Here is a 20554-nt window from a genome sequence, read left to right on the forward strand (position 1 = left end):
TCCATTAACTGTCCTGGAAGAATGTGGTCCTTGAAGGCTGTCAGAGCATTCTGTACAGCTAACATTTCTTTTTGATTGATATGCAGGTGCATTTGACTTGGGTTCCATTTGCCCTGAATGCACCTCCCTGCCAGGTGAGCCCCTCCATGCATAGTCTGAAGTGTATGTTGTTAGGGGTTGGGCGGAAGGGGACAGAGTGAATGGCAGTCCCTTGTTTTGGTGGCAGGCCTCTGCCCACCAAAGGAACTCTAACTGTAGGCAAGGTATGATAGGAATCATTGCTTCTAGATCCTGAGAATGTTGACACCACAGGCTTTTTAGATACCATTGTAGTTTCCTCATATGCAGTCTTGCATATGGAAGAATGAGAATGTAGGAGGCCATGAACCCCAAGGCTTGCAGTATTTGTCTTGCAGATAGCAGGGTCTTTGTGGCCATTACGAGCACCACGAACACAGGAACTGCTATTCAGCACGAGTATTCAGCACGAGTAAACCACACAGCAAAAGCCAGATAAACAAGAAAATAAATTTATTCCTCGAGCGCCTCGGCCACAATAAGCCTTCAAGGAGTAATACATAACATTATCTAAAACCTTTTATAATACCAGCTCTCATCAATAAAATCAAACAATTTATCAATCAAACAATTAAAATATTAACTCAAGCAAGATTTAAAGTGACATCTATTAAATTCATACAACACTTCTCCAACATCATTCTGCGTTTAAACCCCTTGGAGTTAATGTATCAAATTTTAAAATAAACAATGTTTCTTTTCTTAAAAGCTTTAATTTACACATTTCTTCATCTAAATATTTCATATCTACCTGTTCTAGAATAGTAGCTTTTAAATATTCTGTACTTCCATCATGGCATTTGTTAAAATGAAGAGCCAAAGGGCTCTCCATTTTATTAGCCCTAATGTCTCTCAAATGTTCTAATAAACGTGTTTTGAACATTCTCTTTGTCTGCCCAATGTAAAACGTATTGCAATTACATTTAATAGGATAAACAACTCCCTCTGTACGACAATTAAATATTCCATTCGATAAAATCTAATATTGTTTATATATAAAAAAGAATTAACAATATATGAACATCCAATACATTTGCCACATGTAGTACCCTTAATATAAATCTGCCGATTTAACTGAACCCCCGGTCTTTGAAATTTAGTATGCACAGCCATATCTTTGATACTCCTTCCTCTCTTATATGAAAAAATTATTTTTTTTCTTGTCAATTTATCTAATTCTGTAAAAAAATTTTTTAAAATTCCCAAAAATGAGAAATACAATATTTAATATTATCACTTAATATATTATACTTAGAAACAACATATGAGTTATCTACTTTATCATCCCTACTAACATTATTCCTAATTTTCACTTTATTTATATTATATCTAATATTCAGTATATTTTGTACACTTTTATTAATAATATTTTCATCAAATTTTCTATTTTTGAACAACAATTTTGTGAGTTCTAATTCATTTCTAAATATATAATCTTCATTACAAAGTCTGGAGATTCTCAAAAATTCTCCAAAGGGTAAACACTCCAAAGTGTGCCTCGGGTGACAACTGTTCCCCATTAGGAAATTATTTACTACTCCAAATTTCCTATGTATACTAGTACTAATACTTTTACCCATAACTCCACATAAATCAATGCCCAAGAAAGAAACTTGATGGCCAACTTGTAAACCATCAAAATTTATATCAAACCTATTTAACTGAATATCTTCTACAAAATGTGACACAAAGTCCCTACCACCATCACATAAAAAAATAAATAATCTATATATCTATAATACAGTTTTACATATTTTTTAAAAAACATTTTACTATAGATACATTCATTTTCAACCAGCCCCATGAATATATTAGCATACATGGGTGCAAATGGAGCACCCATGGCAGTACCTTAGGTTTGGTGATAAATCTGATTTTCAAAATAGAAAAAGTTATTCTCTAAGCAAAATTTTCGTTGTGAAGGGGCCAACAATCGACCACAGAAGAGAGGATATCCAGATCGTGAGCAACAGAGAAATAGACAGTACAAACAATGGCGGGGTAATAAGAGAACTAGATGGTACTGATGGACTTTATGCAAGTAATGACATTGTAAATATTTCGGGTTGTTCTATAAATGAATATCTGCTGAGTGCCTTAAACTGTGGTTTGAAATTTGTACCTACCGTTATTCCTAAGTTACATGAATGCAAAATAGAAATGTATAAATTTATTAGGAAGTTGCATTTGTGGTTTTATTTTGAACATCAGTCTTTCAGTAACACTGCTAATGAGTTAGAATATGATGGTGTTTTTAGTGTCGAGGATTATACGTCTGATACAGATTTGTTTGACTCTTGTTTCATGTGAGAGTAACTTGAATGCTTATTGTCCGATTGACACTTCTGCTGTAGATTGTACAAGCAAGTTTATGCCACCATTTACACGAGGGTATAAACATTTTTTTTATTATGTTACAATTTGAAATAGAAATGTTATTCAAGAATTTTAACTTCAAACAAATAGAATATAATTTGCCTAAGCAGGAATGGTTAGCTTTGTCTGATTTTGCTACACAAAGAGAGCTTGTAATTAAACCTTCGGACAAGGGTAACAAAAATAGTGATACTTCATCATACCCAATATTTAAAAATGTGTTTGGAACTTTTGGGGGATGAGTTAGTGTCTAAAAAAGTCAATGTTAGTATAATTGAACAAGCTAAAAAAGATTATACGATATTGATTCGTAAGGGTTTAAGACTGGGCTACTGGTTAGAGAAGGATGTGGATAACAAATTGTTGGTTAAAGAAACAAGTCCGGCCTTTCTTCTATTGTTTGCCTAAAATACATAAGAATAGTATGAATCCACCAGACCGTCCTATAGTTTCTGCCAGCAATTATTTTTTACACAATTTAGGAGTTATTTTTGCATGGCGTATTATTAAAGGAAGCTCGACAACTTCCTTCATATATTAGAGATTCTTTTGACTTTTTAGAAAAAATTAGGAATGTTAGGTGGACTAAAAATATGTATTGGATAACACTGGATGTAAGAAGCCTTTACACCAATATTAAACATTCATTTGGCTTGGAAGCTTTATTGCATCAAATGGGGAGTAGCCCTTTAACTCATTACGTGTTGGATTTAACTCAATTTTGCTTAGAGAATAACTTTTTCTATTTTGAAAATCAGATTTATCACCAAACCCAAGGTACTGCCATGGGTGCGCTCCATTTGCACCCATGTATGCAAATATATTCATGGGGCTGGTTGAAAATGAATGTATAGTAAAATGTTTTTTAAAAAATATGTAAAACTGTATTATAGATGTATAGTTGATTTAATTTTTTTATGTGATGGTGGTAGGGACTTTGTGCCACATTTTGTAGAAGATATTCAGTTAAATAGGTTTGATATAAATTTTGATGGTTTACTAGTTGGCCATCAAGTTTCTTTCTTGGACATTGATTTATGTGGAGTTATGGTTAAAAGTATTAGTACTAGTATACATAGGAAATTTGGAGTAGTAAATCATTTCCTAATGGGGGAACAGTTGTCACCCGAGACGCACTTTGGAGTCTTTACCCTTTGGAGAATTTTTGAGAATCTCCAGACTTTGTAATGAAGATTATATATTTAGAAAGGAATTAGAACTCACAAAATTGATGTTCAAAAATAGAAAATTTGATGAAAATATTATTAATAAAAGTGTGCAAAATATACTGAATATTAGATATAAAGTGAAAATTAGGAATAATGTTAGTAGGGATGATAAAGTAGATAAGTGATAATATTAAATATTGTATTTCTCATTTTTGGGATTTTTTTTTATTTTTTTTACTGAATTAGATAAATTGACAAGAAAAAAAATATTTTTTTCATATAAGAGAGGAAGGAGTATCAAAGATATGGTTGTGCATACTAAATTTCAAAGACCAGGGGTTCAGTTAAATCAGCAGATTTATATTAAGGGTACTAAGCCATGTGGCAAATGTATTGGATGTTCATATATTGTTAATTCTTTTTTATATATAAACAATATTAGATTTGAATCGAATGGAATATTTAATTGTCGTACAGAGGGAGTTGTTTATGCTATTAAATGTAATTGCAATATGTTTTACATTGGGCAGACAAAGAGAATGCTCAAAACACGTTTATTAGAACATTTGAGAGACATTAGGGCTAATAAAATGGAGAGCCCTTTGGCTCTTCATTTTAACAAATGCCATGATGGAAGTACAGAATATTTAAAAGCTACTATTCTAGAACAGGTAGATATGAAATATTTAGATGAAGAAATGTGTAAATTACAGCTTTTAAGAAAAGAAACATTGTTTATTTTAAAATTTGATACATTAACTCCAAGGGGTTTAAACGCAGAATGATGTTGGAGAAGTGTAGTATGAATTTAATAGATGTCACTTTAAATCTTGCTTGAGTTAATATTTTAATTGTTTGATTGATAAATTGTTTGATTTTATTGATGAGAGCTGGTATTATAAATGGTTTTAGATAATGTTATGTATTACTCCTTGAAGGCTTATTGTGGCCGAGGCGCTAGAGGAATAAATTTATTTTCTTGTTTATCTGGCTTTTGCTGTGTGGTTTACTCTTTGTGGCCATTAGTTTGAAGTAAGCTGTCAAATGAACTTGTTTCTCTGGCATGAGGAAAACCAACTGGGAAGTTGTGTTCAAGCTTGCGCCCAGGAATACAATTTGTTGGCAGGGTACCAGATGTGATTTCTTTTCTTTTATGGTGTACCCCAGAGAAGTTAACACATTTTGAACAAACGCCAGATGATTCAATAATATGTCCTGGCTTTCTGCCTGAATTAGACAATTGTCCAGGCATGGGTATATTTGAATATTTCTTTGCCTGCAAAATGCAATGACTGGAGCTAGGCACTTTGTGAATACTCTGGGCGCAGTAGATAAGCCAAAGGGCAGTGCAGAGAACTGATAGTGCATGAAGTCTGCTTTGATGCGTAGGTATCTTCTGCAAGATTCCCTGATTGGGATGTGCAGGTAGGCTTCCTTTAAATCCAGTGGTGGCAACCAGGGATCGTTGCCTAGCATAGGAAGCAACTGGTGAAGAGTTAGCATCTTGAATTTTGGGATCACCAAAAAAGTGTTCAGGATAGAGAGATCCAGGATAGGACGCCAGGAGTGGTCTTTTCTGGGCACCAGAAAAAGTCTTGAGTAGAAACCTTGTCCCTTTTCCTCTTCTGGGACAGTTCGAATAGTCCTTATACTTGAGAGAGAGAACTTGCTTTTGAGCCTCTAACCATTGATTTAGGGGTAGATCTGGCCAACCGTTTGGGATTGGTAAAATGTGGAAGTGGAATCTGTATCCTTGGGAAACTATATTTAAAGCCCATTTGTCCTGGGTAATGAGTTCCCAGTTTTTTGCTTGTAGAGCAATCTTTCCCCCTAAAGGAGCAGTCAGTTGAGAAGGGCTTGGAAGTTTTAAAGTTAAGTCATTGAGACAGTTTACCATAGGGGGGTCTTACTACTCCTTGCTTTAGAAGTGGGAGCCCCCCCCACTGCTTAGTCCTGTGCGTACATTGGGACTGAAGCCTAAGTGTTCTGCTGGTTCTGGGTTTGAACTGAGAAGAAGGAAAGGACCAATTCTTAGAGTGTCAATGCCTGCTAAATCTTGGAGGCTGCACTTGCAGGAAATCTTTAACAGTTTGCATAGATTTAGTTTTTTCCTCCATCTTTTTAAGTACTTCTTCTGCTTTGTTGACAAGCAGGCGGTCCTGGTTTAAAGGAGCATCCAACAATTTAGCTTTAACATGATCTGGCAAAGATTGCTCCTTAAGCCAAGCATGCCTTCTAAGTACAGACCCAGTAAAAGCAGCCCTGCAAGATGCTTCTAGTGAATCAAAACCACAAAGCAAAGTATGTTTTTCAACTTGTTCAGCAGAATGCATTAAATCCTGTAAATCCTTATTTTCAGCACAGTCAGGAATCAACATAATTTTCTGTTTAAGCAATCCAATAATATGCTGCTGATACTTTAACATACAAAACTGGCAATTTAAAGCCCTAATGGCCAAGGTTGCTGAAGTGTATACCTTCTTACCGCATCTATCCAGCGCCCTGGAATCTCTATCATAGGGGGTAGGATTTTTGGCAGTAGTAGCCTTTATGCCCTTGGGTCCCTGTGAAATGGTCTCAGGATCCGCAGTAGGATTTTTAAAAAGGAACTTGTGAGAGTCAGGAACCCTTTAATATCTATCTGTTTTTTTTGGGAGCAGGAGGTAAACAGTCAGGGGCCAAGCTAGACTCCGTAAAGGCATCATCAACAATGTCCAGTACAGGGGGGATAGCTAAAGGCCTGTGTTGGAGCAGGAGCAAGAAATCCCTAAGCCTCTTTGAATCAGAGTAATCTTGGCTTTCCCAGCGAAAATGGTCCCTAAGAGTATGCAAGGGAAGCAGAAAGAATAGAGTCCTCTGCATCATAATCCTCATAGGTAGATAAGGGTAAATCCTGGTCATCAGAAGAAAAAAGAAATGATGTACCTACCCATAATGTTCGATGTTGGTTATCCTTCATCTCGCCTTCCTTCTTGCTGGATGGGTCCGGAACTGATCTGGCTTGAGGCTAACCCTTATCCCAGAATGCCCAGCATCAGCTACCCAGATCTCGTTTGAGATAGCTCACACTAGACATAAATATAGAAAATAATCCATTAATAGACCTGGATATACAGTTAATTGTCATGGTTTGGTTGGGAAGCAACTAAAACAGATTAGCCAGTGAAACCACTGAGAAAACTCCTCTCAATCCTCGAGGAAGGGGGAAGGAGGGAGGGACGCAAGAAGGGCGAGATAAAGGACGTTATGGTAGGTATACAACTTCTTTATGTTTAGTTGCCCAATCTCGCCTTCATTCTTGCTGGATGGGACAGTGTTCCTAGCACCTCAATCCTGGGTGGCTCATTGGAACAGACTCTTCAGAAACTTGGAACCAAAGGAAGCCCTGCCCCAGGAGACCACATCTACTTTGTAATGAGAAATGAATGTATGAGGATCTGCCCAAATAGCTGCTGCACAAATTTAATCTATGGGCAATCTAGACTGAAACGCTACCGAAGTAGCTACTGACCTGGTTGTATGACCTTTGGGTTTTGTGGGAAGATCTTTTTGTCGCAAATGGTAGGTATGGGCTATGGTGTCCGATAACCATTTTGACAACGTTACTTTAGAAACTGGAAGGCCTTGTTTGTTTTTAGCAAATGAAAGGAAAAACTGATCTGATTTTCTCATCTCTTTAGTTCTATGGCGATAGAAACGCAGTTGTCTATGCACATCCATTTGGTGTAAATTTGTATTCTGCCTTGTTGGAATGATTAGGGAAAAAGGAAAATCAATGGCTTGATTCAAATTGTGTTCTGAACAAACCTTAGGTAGAAATGATGGGTTGGTTCTCAGAGAAACTCTTGTCTTTGTGAAAAACTAGATATGGAAGGCGAGCACATAGTGCATGAAGTTCTGAAAAATGTCTGGCAGAAGTAATAGCAACTAAGAAAAGAGTTTTCCAATAGAGAAATTTCAAGGAACATGATGCTGCTGGTTCAAAGGGTGGCAGTATGAAGGAGGACAGAACCAAATTGAGATTCCAAGGTGGAAGGGGCTCTTTTACTGGGGGTCTAAGTAGAGATGTACCTCTCATGAAGGCCTTGCAAAGTTTGTGAGACATTATGCATGAGTTAGAAACTCCAACATGAAAATTTGAAATGGCAACTAATTGTACTCTGACGGTAGCAGCCGCTACACCAGAATGAAACAGTTCTGCTAAGAAATTCAAAATCTCGTGTATAGGAGCTGTAAAAGGATCTAAATTTCTGGATTCTGCCCAGTAAGAAAATCTTTTCCATTTGCTAGCATTGACTTTCCTTGTATTTGTCTTATGGGAGGAAACAATAATATCACGCACTGCTGGGGAAATACTGGGGAGCCTGGCTAGGATTGGAAGTGGAGTAACCAAGCTGTGAGCTTGAGAGATTGTAGGGATTGGTGTAGCTCGCCTGATGGATGAATCAAGAGGTCCGGTACTGGGTCCAGAATCCAAGGCTGGGCTAGAAGGTGGGGGTGAAGGAACGGAAACCAAATCTGTCAAGGCCAATAGGGGGCAATGAGGATCCTTTTGCAACCCAACGATTTTGCTTTCTGAATGACTTTTGGAATTAGGGGAAAGGGGGGAAATGCATAAAGGAGTCCCCGAGGCCAATCGTGGACTAGGGCGTTCCTCAGTGACTGACCTGGAGGAGGAACAAGGGAGAAGTAGCTGCTGCATTTGTTGCTGAGGGGAGAGGCAAAGAGATCGCAGCAAGGCTGGACCCATTTGCAGAAAATAAGATCCACAATTTTCTGTTTCAGAGACCACTCGTGAGGCATGAAAATCGCCATGCTGAGCCTGTCTGCTATTACGATGGATGTCCCAGGGATATGCGTTGCTATCAGAAAACATTGGGAGGAAATCGCCCATTGCCACAGTCTGAGGGCCTCTCGGCACAAGGGGTAAGACCTGGTTCCGCCCTGTTTGTTGATGTACCAAACCACTGACATATTGTCCGTCTGTATTGCAATAGTCTCTTGAAGAGCTTGCAACGCTAGGAGCACCGCTCTCATCTCCAGGACTTTGATGTGCAACTGGTACTCGAGAGGTTACCAAGTGCCTTGGACTGTCTTCCCCTAGATAATGCCCCCCCCCCAATCAGGGAAGCGTCCGTGGTCACTGTAGCGACCGGATGGGGTTCCATGAAAGGTCTGCCTGAGAAACTAGTGCGGAGCCCATCCACCAAGAAAGGTGTCTTTGGCAAGATTCCGTAATTAGTATCATGTAAGACATGGGTAATTCTTGGAAGGACCATTGAGTGAAAAGAAGCCACTGAATGATTCTCATGTGAAAGAGTGCTAAGGGAACTAGAAGAATGGCCGCTGCCATGGACCCTAGAGCTTGAAGGACATATTTGACTTGAAGTCTTTTGCTCTTCAGGAGAAGTGATGCCTGTTTTCGAATAATGTAAAGTCTTTCCTGAGGCAATTTTACAATCATTTTTCTTGTGTTTAGCTCTGCTCCTATGTATGTAATAGACTGACAGGGCAACAAGGCAGATTTTTTTAAAGTTTACTGTGATGCCTAGTTGAGCACAGGATGTGATGGTATAATCTCATACCTCTACAAGTTGTGGCCTGGTGGTAGCAGTGAAGATCAGTTGCCCAGATAAGGAAACACCTGGAGTCCTTGACATATCAGGTGAGCCGTGACTACTGCCATGCATTTGGTGAACACACTGGGGGCTGTGGTGAGACCAAAGGGCAGAGCTCTGAATTGGTAATGACTGGCCCCTAGCTGGAAGCGTAGAAATCTCCTGGACCGTCTGTCCATTTTTATATGATAGTATGCATCCTAAACATCTATGGAGCACATCCAATTGTCCTGACCCAGAAAGGGGAGAATGGACTGCAGTGTTAGCATCCCAAACCTTTCTTTTTGTACAGATTTGTTTAACCTGCTGAGATCCAGAATTGGTCTCCAGTCCCCTGTCTTTTTGGACACTAAAAAGAATCTTGAGTAAGTTACGGATCCTACTTGGTCTGCGGGGACTTCCTGGATGGCTCTTTTCTAGCAGTCTTGAAACTTATGTGACTGCCTGATCCCTTAGATTTGGTGGAACATCTGGGATGGATTTTTTTGAAATAAAAGGGGGTTGATGAAAGGGAATCGTGTAACTTCCGGATATAATGGCTAGTACCCATTTGTCTTTTGTAATAATTTGCCAGGCGATTGGATACAATCCCCTTCAGGGATGTTGATAGGGATTGGAAGAGAACGTATCTTTGACACCGTGATTTTGTGAACCCCCTCTGCACGAGAGCAGCGTCTGCCAGTGTTATTATTTCCCCCTCTGCCCCTGGGGGAAAAATCACCACGTGCATCAGGCAAGGGTCCCTGGGATTTCCGAAACCACATCTTTCCACCCATCTGACCCTTTGGGTATGGTCTGGTAGGAGTGGAAAAACGGACTCCGACATCAGAGCATCTTGCCTTCCTGCTGGCACCTGGTAAGCATGTCTTTCACCTGAGGCCCAAAGAGAGAGGAGCCATCAAAGGGGGTATTGGTGAAGGATGCTCTGAAAGGTTCCGCAAACTGACAGAGCCGCAGCCAAGAATGTCTCCTAAGAGCCACTCCTGTTCCTGCAGCTCTACTCGCTCCATCCACTGCGTATGAAATAAGTCTCATGGAGGAGTTGACTATTGAATTAAGAGTCGCCAGCTGGGTAGCTACCTTGGCTGAAGCTCCCTCAGCTGTGGGATCTTGTAAGGTATCTCCAAGCTCTTTTAGGAGATCCATCTGAAGCCTAGTAAAATGTGAAAAATAGTTCAGAGACCTAAGGGAGAAGATCGCTGATGAAAACATCCGCTTCCCATATCTGTCCATCGTACGAGAGTCTTTCGGTGGATGGACAGATGAGGAGGTTTCAGTTAACTCTCTCTTTGTGGCTGCTGCTACCACCATGGCATCAACTGGAACACCTTTAGTTAACAATTGTTTGTCTTGGGGTGCTGTGATGAATTTATTGGGTCTCCTCGGGACAGGTTCCATGGAATCTGGAGCTCTCCAAGCCTTTCGAGACACTATGGACATGAGTGGATCAAAAGGTGGAGACACCCAAAAGGTGGAAGGTCGGGAACCAAATGCGTCCAGGTATACAGACTCGTCCTCGGAGGGGGATAGGGAAGTTCAGCTACGCCTCTGCCTGAGAATCTCAAGGATGTCCGAAAAGGAACCATCTTCAGAGGGGGACCTTGGAGACCTCTCCGATTCATCCAGGTCTGTATCTGAGGTGACAGACTCAGGGGAGTCTAGGTGCTTCCTCTTGCACTTTTTCTTCCGGGGAGCCTGCTCAGAATGCTCTGGGGAGGCTTTGGAAGAAGAGGGTTTACCCAATGGGGTGTCCTGGGGCATAGGTTCCCTACGCTTTGGGGCTGGAGGAGAAGCAGAGGTTGTTACAGGCATTGAGGGGGATGGAGCCGATGGAACTGATAGTGGAGCCATCTGTGGGGACAGCACTCTCCGCATGACCTCGAAAGCGTCACGGTCTCAACACAAGGAGGGCTCCAGCTCTGAAGAGACAGGAATACCACCCTGCGCCAAGGGTGATGGCTCCAAGGCCGATGTGCGAGTCGTGCTCAACTGAGCCGACGCTCCAAGAGTGAGAGTGGGGTCGAACAAGGGTCCGATGCCACTTCCCCCCTTCAGAGCTGACTAGCGAGCTTCAGCGCCCAGATACCTCGATGGGGGGGAAGAATCGAGGTAATCCGAGCCAACGTCTGAGCCGATGAGGATGTCATCGTAGCCGAAGGAACGAGTACTGGATCGTTCATGGACTCAGGCTCCGAACTAAGTATAGTCGGAGGAGGAATCGACATCGAAGCTGATGGAGCCGAAGCCTGTTGAGGTGGACTCGAAAGCATTTTAGCAAGGGCCTGTGACTTAAGCAACCTACTGACCACTCTCTCCACATCCTGATCCGATAACCTTGAGGATCGAGAGGAGTGGAAAGATGAGCGATGACTGGACTTGCTTTGAAGTAATGGTGATTGTGTCACCGAGCGAATCGACTCCAAAGAAGGAGACCTAGCTCTTTTGTGGCTCTGAGATGGCTCCGAAGTAACAGTTGGAGCCAATGGAGAGGTAGTCTTGTCGGTGCCAGCCGGCACCCATACACTTGGTTTGTCAAGCTCACAGGTCGGTTCCGAAAATGGACCTGATGGCTTGACAGGTTTCAAAGGTTTCACTGGCTGAGATGCTTTAGCCGGAGAATCTTGTTTTAATAATTCACAGAGGATAAGCTTGTTTTTCCGCTCCTGCATGACCCTTGGACTAAAGGCACGACAAATAGCACAAGAGTCCTGCAGGTGTAGAGCCCCTAAGCAATAAATACTAGTGTGCCCATCTGTCAGAGACATCTTTTGACAGCATGAGTCACACTTTTTAAAACTAGAGGTTTTAACTTCCTTAGACATTTTAGTAAAATCAAACTACAATAGAAAAAGAAAATTAAGTTAAACGAGTTCAGGGAATAACAGAAGGCCTAGCGATTAAGGGGCGACAGCCAACACAGCACAAAAGTCAAACACAAGAACGAGATAAGGGGATCTACTGTAAAAGAAACTTACAAACTACTATAAAAGAAGAATTATATCAAATTTTTAAGAACAATATTAGAGATTCAAAGAGACAAAAAAAATTATACTAAGCCTGAACCAGTATCATCGCAACCTCGCAGCTAAAGTGGCAAATGAGATCTGGGTAGCTGATGCTGGGCATTCTGGAATAAGGGGTAGCCTTGAGCCAGTAAAGAGCACTCCAGCTAAAGTAAGTGGCCGAGTCGGAGCAGAGGATTGGCTCCGGACCCATCCAGAAGGCGGATTGGATAACTTATCAGAAATTTCAGAATCCTGATCAGAAGAATCATAACCAAATTCAGTTCTAGGTCTCTTAGAGGGAAGGTTGGCTTCTCCTGATTAAAGTAATAAGGTCTTCAGCCATTCTTATCATTTGTTTTTTAGGCATAGAGGCCTGACCATGCAGTCTGAGCGTCAGTTTTCTACGCATGGATTGAGTTTTAGGCCTTGAAGAAGATGGTGTTGATTTAATATGCAAGTCAGTAGGCCTGAATACACCCTCAGAAGCCGGTGCCTGCACAGCGGCTTTGGACTCATCCAAGGTAGAGACATCTGCAGGTTCCACAGTTGAAGCATCCCACGGCATACCGGACTCCGAATGGGTCTCAGTAGAGGCCTAGGAATCTGCAGTAGCAGGTATCAGGGGCTGAGAAAGCGCCTCACTGAGTACAGGCAAACTGGTGACTAGCTAAGGAGAAGCGTCGTCTGCAGCTTTGGACCTAGGCGGCCTGTCTCTGTCTTTATCTTTGTGTTTTTTTGGAATGTCGGTAGTTGGGTGGCTTACCGAAGCCATATCTGGATAATTGAACAGAGTACCAAAATATTTAGAAGTATAAATATACAGATGACGAATAGTTCTTTGTTTAAATAAGGCAGAAAACAGACAGCAAGGTACGTCATGGTCAGGGCCTAGGCAAGGAATACAGTACATATGAAAATCTTTATGAGGTATTTGCTTTCCACAAGAAATACAATTAATGAATTTTACTGACATCGGTTTAAAGCAAGAAAAAGTTTCCCCAACGGGGTACTTAACTTTAGTTGAAGACTTCGGTTCTGAATCTCAAAAACGAAAATTTCTGGAGTCGGCCAACCAGCACTTGCGAACTGCTTCTGTTTCGGGCACCGCACGGCAAGAAAGACTGATGTAATGGCGTCGGCTGCATGCTTTATACCCCTGACTACCTGACGTGATGGAAGATGAGATAGCAACCGACGCAGGACCCAAGACTGATAATCAGGCCGACTGGGGGCTACTGCAAGCAGATAACCCAAATGTGATGACTGCAACAGTGAAACACAAAGATCATCATACGCTTCCTTCATCTGTCCATCATACGAGAATCCTTGTTTGGTGGATGAATATATACAGATGTTTCAGCTAACTCCTTTTTTGTGTGCGCTGCCACCACCATTGCATCTACAAGAACCCCTTCAGATCAATATTGCCTATCTTCCGAGGCGGTAATGAACTTGTTAGGCCTCCGTGGAACGGGGTCCACTGAGTCCTGAGAGTCCCACACCTTTCGGCTCACCAAACCCAGGAGTGGGTCGAAAGGTGGAGACACCCATGAGGTGGAGGGGCGAGAGTCAAATGCCTCCAGGTATATCGACTCATCTTCAGAAGGGGAAATGGACTTCCAGCCACCTCTCTGTTTACAGCTCTTCAGGATGTCTGAAAAGGAGAAATCCTCAGGGGGAGACCTTGGGGAAACTTCTGAATCTTCTAAGTCGGTATCAGAAGTGACAGACTCAGGGGAGTCTATGTGCTTCCTCTTACACTGTCTCTTCCGAGGGACCTCCTTGGGGGGATGTTTCGGGGAGGTATCGGAAGAGGATCCACCCATTGTGGCTTTCTGGGGCACTGGGTCTCTACTCTGTGGGTGATGGAGAGGTAATGAAGAGGTGGACACCGGTCACTTAGGGGGAAAAGAGACTGGAGCCGAAGGTGGAGCAGACTCAGTTGAGAGCACACTCCACATCACCTCGAAGGCACCATGGTCCTGGGCCGAAAAAGACTCCGTCCCTCGAGATCTCCTCGGCACAGAGGAGGGTGGCTCCGAGGCAGATGTGGGAGCTGAGCTCACCTGATCCGAAGCGCTGAGAGAGCCGGCTCCAACAAGGGTCCAACTCGACCCCCCGCCCCCCGGAGCTGACCAGGGAGTGTTGGCCCCCAGGTCTCTCAATGAACGAAAGCATCGAGGAAACCAGAGCAGACGTTGGAGCAGAGATATCAATAGTTATTAGTGGCTCCGGCGGTTCCAGCACAACAACTTCCATACTCACTGGTTCCAAACTCGTTAGAGTTGGAGGAGGAATCGGCATAGTAGAAGGTTCCGTTGTCAGCTCCAAGATCCGTTGGGCTGGCTCGAGAGAATTTTAGCTAGGGCCCAGGTCCGAAGCAACCTCTTCACCACTTGCTTCACGTCATCATCCGATAGCCTAGAGTATCTACAGGAATGACTGGAAGACTTGTGGCTACCTGCCACAGACTGTAGTAAAGGAGACACCGGCACTGAGCGAACAGGCTCTAAGGACGGTGACCGGATACTTTTTCGGCTCCACAACGGTTCCGATGAGACAGATGGAACCGAGGGAGGACCATGTTTCTTGGGCCCTACAACTGGAGCTGAAGTATCAAGTTTGGTGCCGCTTGTCAGCTCAGACACCAGAGCCGATGAAGCAGACTTTTGAGCCTTGTCTGATTTTTTGGTCCGATTTCCTTCATCCACTTTTAATAAGCCCCTCAATATAAGCTTATTCCTCCTCTTCTGCAAGACCCTGGCACTAAAACTGTGACAAATGGAGGACGAGCCTTGAAGATGGAGTGGACCCAGGCAGTACACACAACTAGTGTGTCTGTCAGTAAGGGGCATATTTGAATGCAGGAATCACACGTCTTGAATCCTGACTTGTGTTTCTTAGCTGGCTCCTTCGACATGCTAGCTATAAAGGAAAATAAATTCTCAATAAAGTTAAAAAAAAACTATAACTTCTATAGAAAGAGAAAGATAGTAAAAACAGGTATCTAAAATAAGGTGTATGTATATATATATATATATATATATATATATATATATATATATATATATATATATATATAAAGAGAAGGAAAGGGAGGATGAGAAGCCTCTAAGCTAAACGACTATCTCCTCCATTGGAGGAGATGCCTCTAACTTAAACGGTGTACTCTTAAAAGGGAAAGAAGGAAAAAAAAGGCAAGAATCCTCGGATTTAAATGGATTATTGAGGAGACAAGGCCCAAAGAAAAAGATAACCGCAAAGGTAAAAATATGTTTAGAGAGCCTAAAATAGCACAAGGCTATTACGATAGAACTAGTAAGTAAAACAGATAACAATTAGAAAGTAACTATTATAAAATATACAAAATATTAAATTTTTCAAGCCTGAGCCAGTGAAGACAATCCCAAAACTTCAAGCGCCAAATGAGATCTGGGGAATAGCTGCTAAGCACCATGGGATAGGACTTGGCCTCGAGCCAGCAGAAGCTCTCGAGCTTTAGTGTAGGCCGAGTTGGATCCGAGGTTTTGGCTCCGAACCAAAACAGCAAGAGTGAAGGGGAGATGGGACAACATAACATAAGTAGTTATCTTGAAGAAATTCAAACTTGGGTGAATCTGCTCCAAGGGGTGGGAAATCTGATCTGGAATAGGATCCATAACCCATGAAGGTGCACTAGATGAGGCCACAGGAAGGAGAGCCAGTCTTGCCTGAGCTAGAATGATGGGCTATGAGGAATACGGTTGTACTGCAACAAGCTGCTTACTGTAAAACCTTTATTAAGGGTGTTGGAGGAGACCCGGGGGTCAAGCATAGAGTAGAGCATCCCTCACAGACTGTCCTTTGGGAGGGATCAGGGCCACAAAAAAGCGGCTGCGTTGAAAGTTAAAAGGGATTAAAAACAGACTGCAGCATGGTTAGTGGCTGAAAATCTGTACAGGTATTGAAAGACTGAAGGGCCACTAGTGAGGCATTAGAATGCTTCTACTCAATTTCTCTGTCAGAATGTTGGACTGCCCTGAGATGTGAGCTTTTAGAAGAAAGCAATGCATTGATATCATCTACTGCTACAACCTCATGGTCTCTCCCCAGAGAGGAAAGGATCAGGTTCTCCATGGTTTGCTGACTTACCAGACCAGTGCCATGTTGCCAGTATGGACTGAGTTGACACCTTTGGGGAGGCAGACGTGAAAAGCTTGCAACGCTAGGAGGACTGCTCTAATCTCCAAAACACTGATATGAAGGCAGGTCACTGACAGGCATCAGGTACCCTGACCCATTTCCCTTTCATAAAGCTCACCCACCCCAGGAGGGAAGAATCTGTGGTCAAAGTGGCAGTGGGTTGGGGAAGAACAAACAGATGTCCTGAGAAGACATGGTCTGATGAAAGACACCATAAGATGTGACACAAAAGATCTTAGTAAGACAAATAGGGAAACTCATTGGGTGAGTTGTTATAACCCTTTGAACAGAAAGTCCACTGAAGAACCCTCATGAAGAACCTGGTTAAAGAAAGAAGAGATTGCAGTAGCCATCAGGCTGAAGTTGAAGAACTGAGGAAGCAGGTGTTCTATGAAGCACCAGGATTTGATTAGCCTAAAAACATAGGGATAACAGGCAGCCTCACAATCTGACAGGCTGTAGAAAGATGGCAACATTTAAATTCCAGTGCTTGAAGAGGTTTCAGGGTGGATTTGTCGAAACTGACTGTAATGCCAAAGGCCAGGCTGAGATGGAGCAGAGTGTCTCTTGCACGAACCAACAATGCCCTTGAATTTGCTGTAAGGAGCCAGTCATCCAGTACAGAAAGACCTAGAATCCCAGCAGTCTAAGCTAAGCTGCCACCACTGCCATGCATTTGGTGAACAACTGGAGAGCTGCTGCAAGACCAAAGGGCAGCACCTGAAACTGGTAGTGAGTGATTTCCAGCCTGAAATGCAAGAAACTCCTGGAATGCCTTGCTGTCTTTCAATGATAGCAAGCAACGTTAAGGTCCACCAAGCATATCCAATTGCCCTTCCTCAGTAGAGAAAAAAATGCAGTGTCATCATCTGGAAATTGGTCTGTTTAACTCATTTAACCTCAGTATGTCCAAAATAAGCCTCAGGTTCTTGTTTTTCTTGGGCACCAAAAAGAATCTTGAATAAAGCCTGGATCCTCTCTGGCTTGGCGGGACCTCTTGGATGACTCGCTTTGTGAACAGCATTCAAATCTCTGCTGCTCCCTCTGCTGATGGAGTAGTAGGTCTGGAAGGGATCTTTGTCTTAAAGTTGGGCTAAACTGAAAGGGAAGGATGTAGCCTCTGGAAACGACTCTCAACACCTAGGCATCTGACTTGATGGACTCCCAAGCACAGGACTGGAGAGCCTACTGTCCTCCTTCTGCCTCCAAAGTGCAACATTTGGGGAACCCTTCAGGAGTGCTGAAAGGACTTACAAGAGAAAGGTCTCCTAAAACCCTGATTTTGTAGACTGCTCCTGCTGCTAGGGCGACGTCTATTGAAGTCCCACACTCTCCGAAAAGGATACTTTCACTTGGAGCTTCCTGAACTATCTGTTGTAACTTATGAAAGAAAAGCCCTCCCCCAACCCAGTTTCATGAAAAATTACTTTAAGGGGAATGGAAAAGCAAACTCCCATGCCAGACAACATCTTGCCATCCTCTTCACTCCTACAGAAAGTGTCCTTATCTTTTGGGGACAAATAAAATGGACGCATGAAAGAAAGCATCAAGGAGGGAAGTCTTGAAACATTCTGCAAAAAGTACAGTTTTGTACCTACCATAAATGTAGATGTCCGAGAGGAATGCATCTGCAGTCTTTACAAATGGGTTGTCCTGTCGTCAGGCAGCCCTTCGGTCGGCCGGATTCCAAAGTCTGGGTCTGGCTTCGGCTGGTGTCGCACTTCACCCGACGTCATTGCGGCAGTTATTCGGGTATAAAGGCATCAGCCTACGCCATTTTCCTCAGTGTTTCTTGCCCCAGATGCCAGGTGCCCTCTTAGATGGCTAAATTTGGATAAATGCCAAAGTTTCCAAATAGTAGAGAGCAAACACACAAAATAAGCATGTATGTACATATATACAAACAAATACACCATAATAGATCCCCCCCAAGCTAGCTGAAGATTGGCAAATACCCTAGGAGTACCTCAGAGGGGAAGGAGGGTGGGTAATCCTGACTGCAGATGCATTCCTCTCGGACATCTACATTTATGGTAGGTACAAAACTGTACTATGTCCTTCAAGGATGCATCTGCAGTCTTTACAAATGGGTAGAATGCCATAGCTAAACTAGGGGATGAGGAAATGAGAAGAGATTATGGTGCAGTTAGGATTCCTTGCAAAACAGCAGTGGCAAAACCAGCACGGGATCTAGAGTATAGAGGTAAGTTATAATGCTTGGCAAATGTATGCACGGAGGTCCAAGTAGCAGCCTCTATAATGTCCTTGGTAGCCACTCCTCGTAAGAAAGCTGTGGTAGTGGCTTTAGCCCTTGTGGAGTGAGGCCTGATGTTCTCTGGAGTTTTCTTTCCATGGTAGGAGTAACAAAATCTAATGCAATTTCCTATCCATTTGGAGATTGTCTGTTTAGAAATTGGTTTTCCTTCCTTTCCTGTTGCATATGCTACCAGAAGCTGGTCAGTTTTTCTATTGTTTTTTGTCCTGTCCAGGTAGTAGCGTAATTGTCTGTGTACATCCAAGGTATGTAAGAGCCTTTCTCCCCTGTTCTGTGGGTTGGGGAAGAATGTAGGAAGGTGGATAGCCTGATTTAAAGACTCTGGATACCACCTTAGGCATAAATGTAGGATTTGTTCTCATGGACACTATCTTGATGGAAGATCAGGAAAGGTTGCACTGCCATTAATGCCTGTAGTTCAGAGACCCTTCTTGCTGAAGTTATTGCCAGCAGGAAAGCAGTCTTCCAGGATAAGTATTGTAATTCTGCTGTTGCTGCTGGTTCGAAAGGAGGAAGAGTCAGTTTTTCTAGCACAAAGTTCAAGTCCCATGCTGGCAATGGAGGTTTCCTGGGAGGTTTTACATTTTTAATTCCTCTCAGAAACTGTCTGAGCAGAGGATGCGAGAAGACAGGAGGATCCAAGCTGTATTCTGCTGAAATAGCTGATGCATGTATCTTGATGGAAGAATAGGACAGGCCTGTATGGAAGAGCTCGGCCAAGTACTCCAGGATGTTGGCTATGTTCACTAGTGTCACATCTTGCCCCTTTGCAGTACTCCAGATGAGATATCTTTTCCATTTTGCTGCATAATTCTTTCTTGTTGAAGGTCTACAAGCCTCCAGGATTATGTCTTTAACCCTTTGGGATAAATTTGGGTTAATTGCTGTTATGTAATGTTCCAGGCAGTTAGCTGCAGAGTTTTTAGGTTTGGATGCAGGATGTTGTAGTTGTTCTGTGTTAGCAGTAATGGGATCAGGGGCAGTGTCCATATTTGTTCCCGGGACATGCTCCTCAGCAGTGGATACCAATGTTGTCTTGGCCAGTCTGGAGCTATCAGAATGATCCTCGGGCGTTCCTCTTTGATCTTCAGAAGCACCTTGTGCATCAAAGGAAGTGGTGGGAATGCGTATGCTGTCAGGCTTTTCCAACTGAAAGATAGGGAGTCCACCTTCCAAGCAAGTGGGTGGTAAGTCCTTGTGCAGAATTTCTTCAACTGGTGATTGAATGGGGATGCAAACAAGTCTATTTGTGGTAATCCCCATTCTCTTGTGATGGTTTTGAAGATGTCCAGATGCAGCATCCATTCGTGGGCATCTGTTGTAGTTCTGCTTAATATGTCTGCTAGAATGTTTTCCTTCCCTGGTACATAAATTGCCTGTAACTGAATGTTGTAGCTCAGAGCCACATCCCATAGGTCCAGTACCAGCCGGCATAGAGGGTATGAGTGTGTGCCTCCCTGTTTGTTGATGTACCACATAACTGTGGTGTTGTCTGTCCTTATCAACTGGCCTTCTTGGAGAAAAGGTCTGAATGCCTGGATTGCCAATTTTACTGCCATCATTTCTTTTAGATTAATGTGCAGATGCAGCTGGTCTTGAGTCCATAGGCCTTGAATGCACTTGCCCAGCATGTGTGCCCCCCAACCGAGGTCTGAGGCATCTGTCGTGATGGTTTGTGTCTTGGTTGACTTTTGCAGAAGGGCAATACTGTGTTTGATTGGCAGGCCTGAGCCCACCATAGGAACTCTTGCTTCAGGCATGGGATCATTGGAATTTTGGTTTCTAGGCTGTGCTTGTGCTGGGACCACAAATTCTTTAGGTACCACTGTAGCTTTCTCATATGCAGCCTGG

At 42.7% G+C, this 20554-nt stretch overlaps 1 protein-coding gene across 2 annotated transcripts in view; it reads right to left on the reverse strand.

Annotated features, from left to right (window-relative positions):
* Nucleotides 1-20554, reverse strand: part of ESCO2 (establishment of sister chromatid cohesion N-acetyltransferase 2) — a 769905-nt gene that overhangs the window by 27541 nt on the left and 721810 nt on the right. The gene's annotated exons all lie outside the window — the stretch shown is intronic.

Source organism: Protopterus annectens, chromosome 2.part1 (genome assembly GCF_019279795.1).
Source record: "Protopterus annectens isolate FY-2018-M chromosome 2.part1, PAN1.0, whole genome shotgun sequence".
In the NCBI taxonomy this organism is placed as follows: Eukaryota; Metazoa; Chordata; order Ceratodontiformes; family Protopteridae; genus Protopterus; species Protopterus annectens.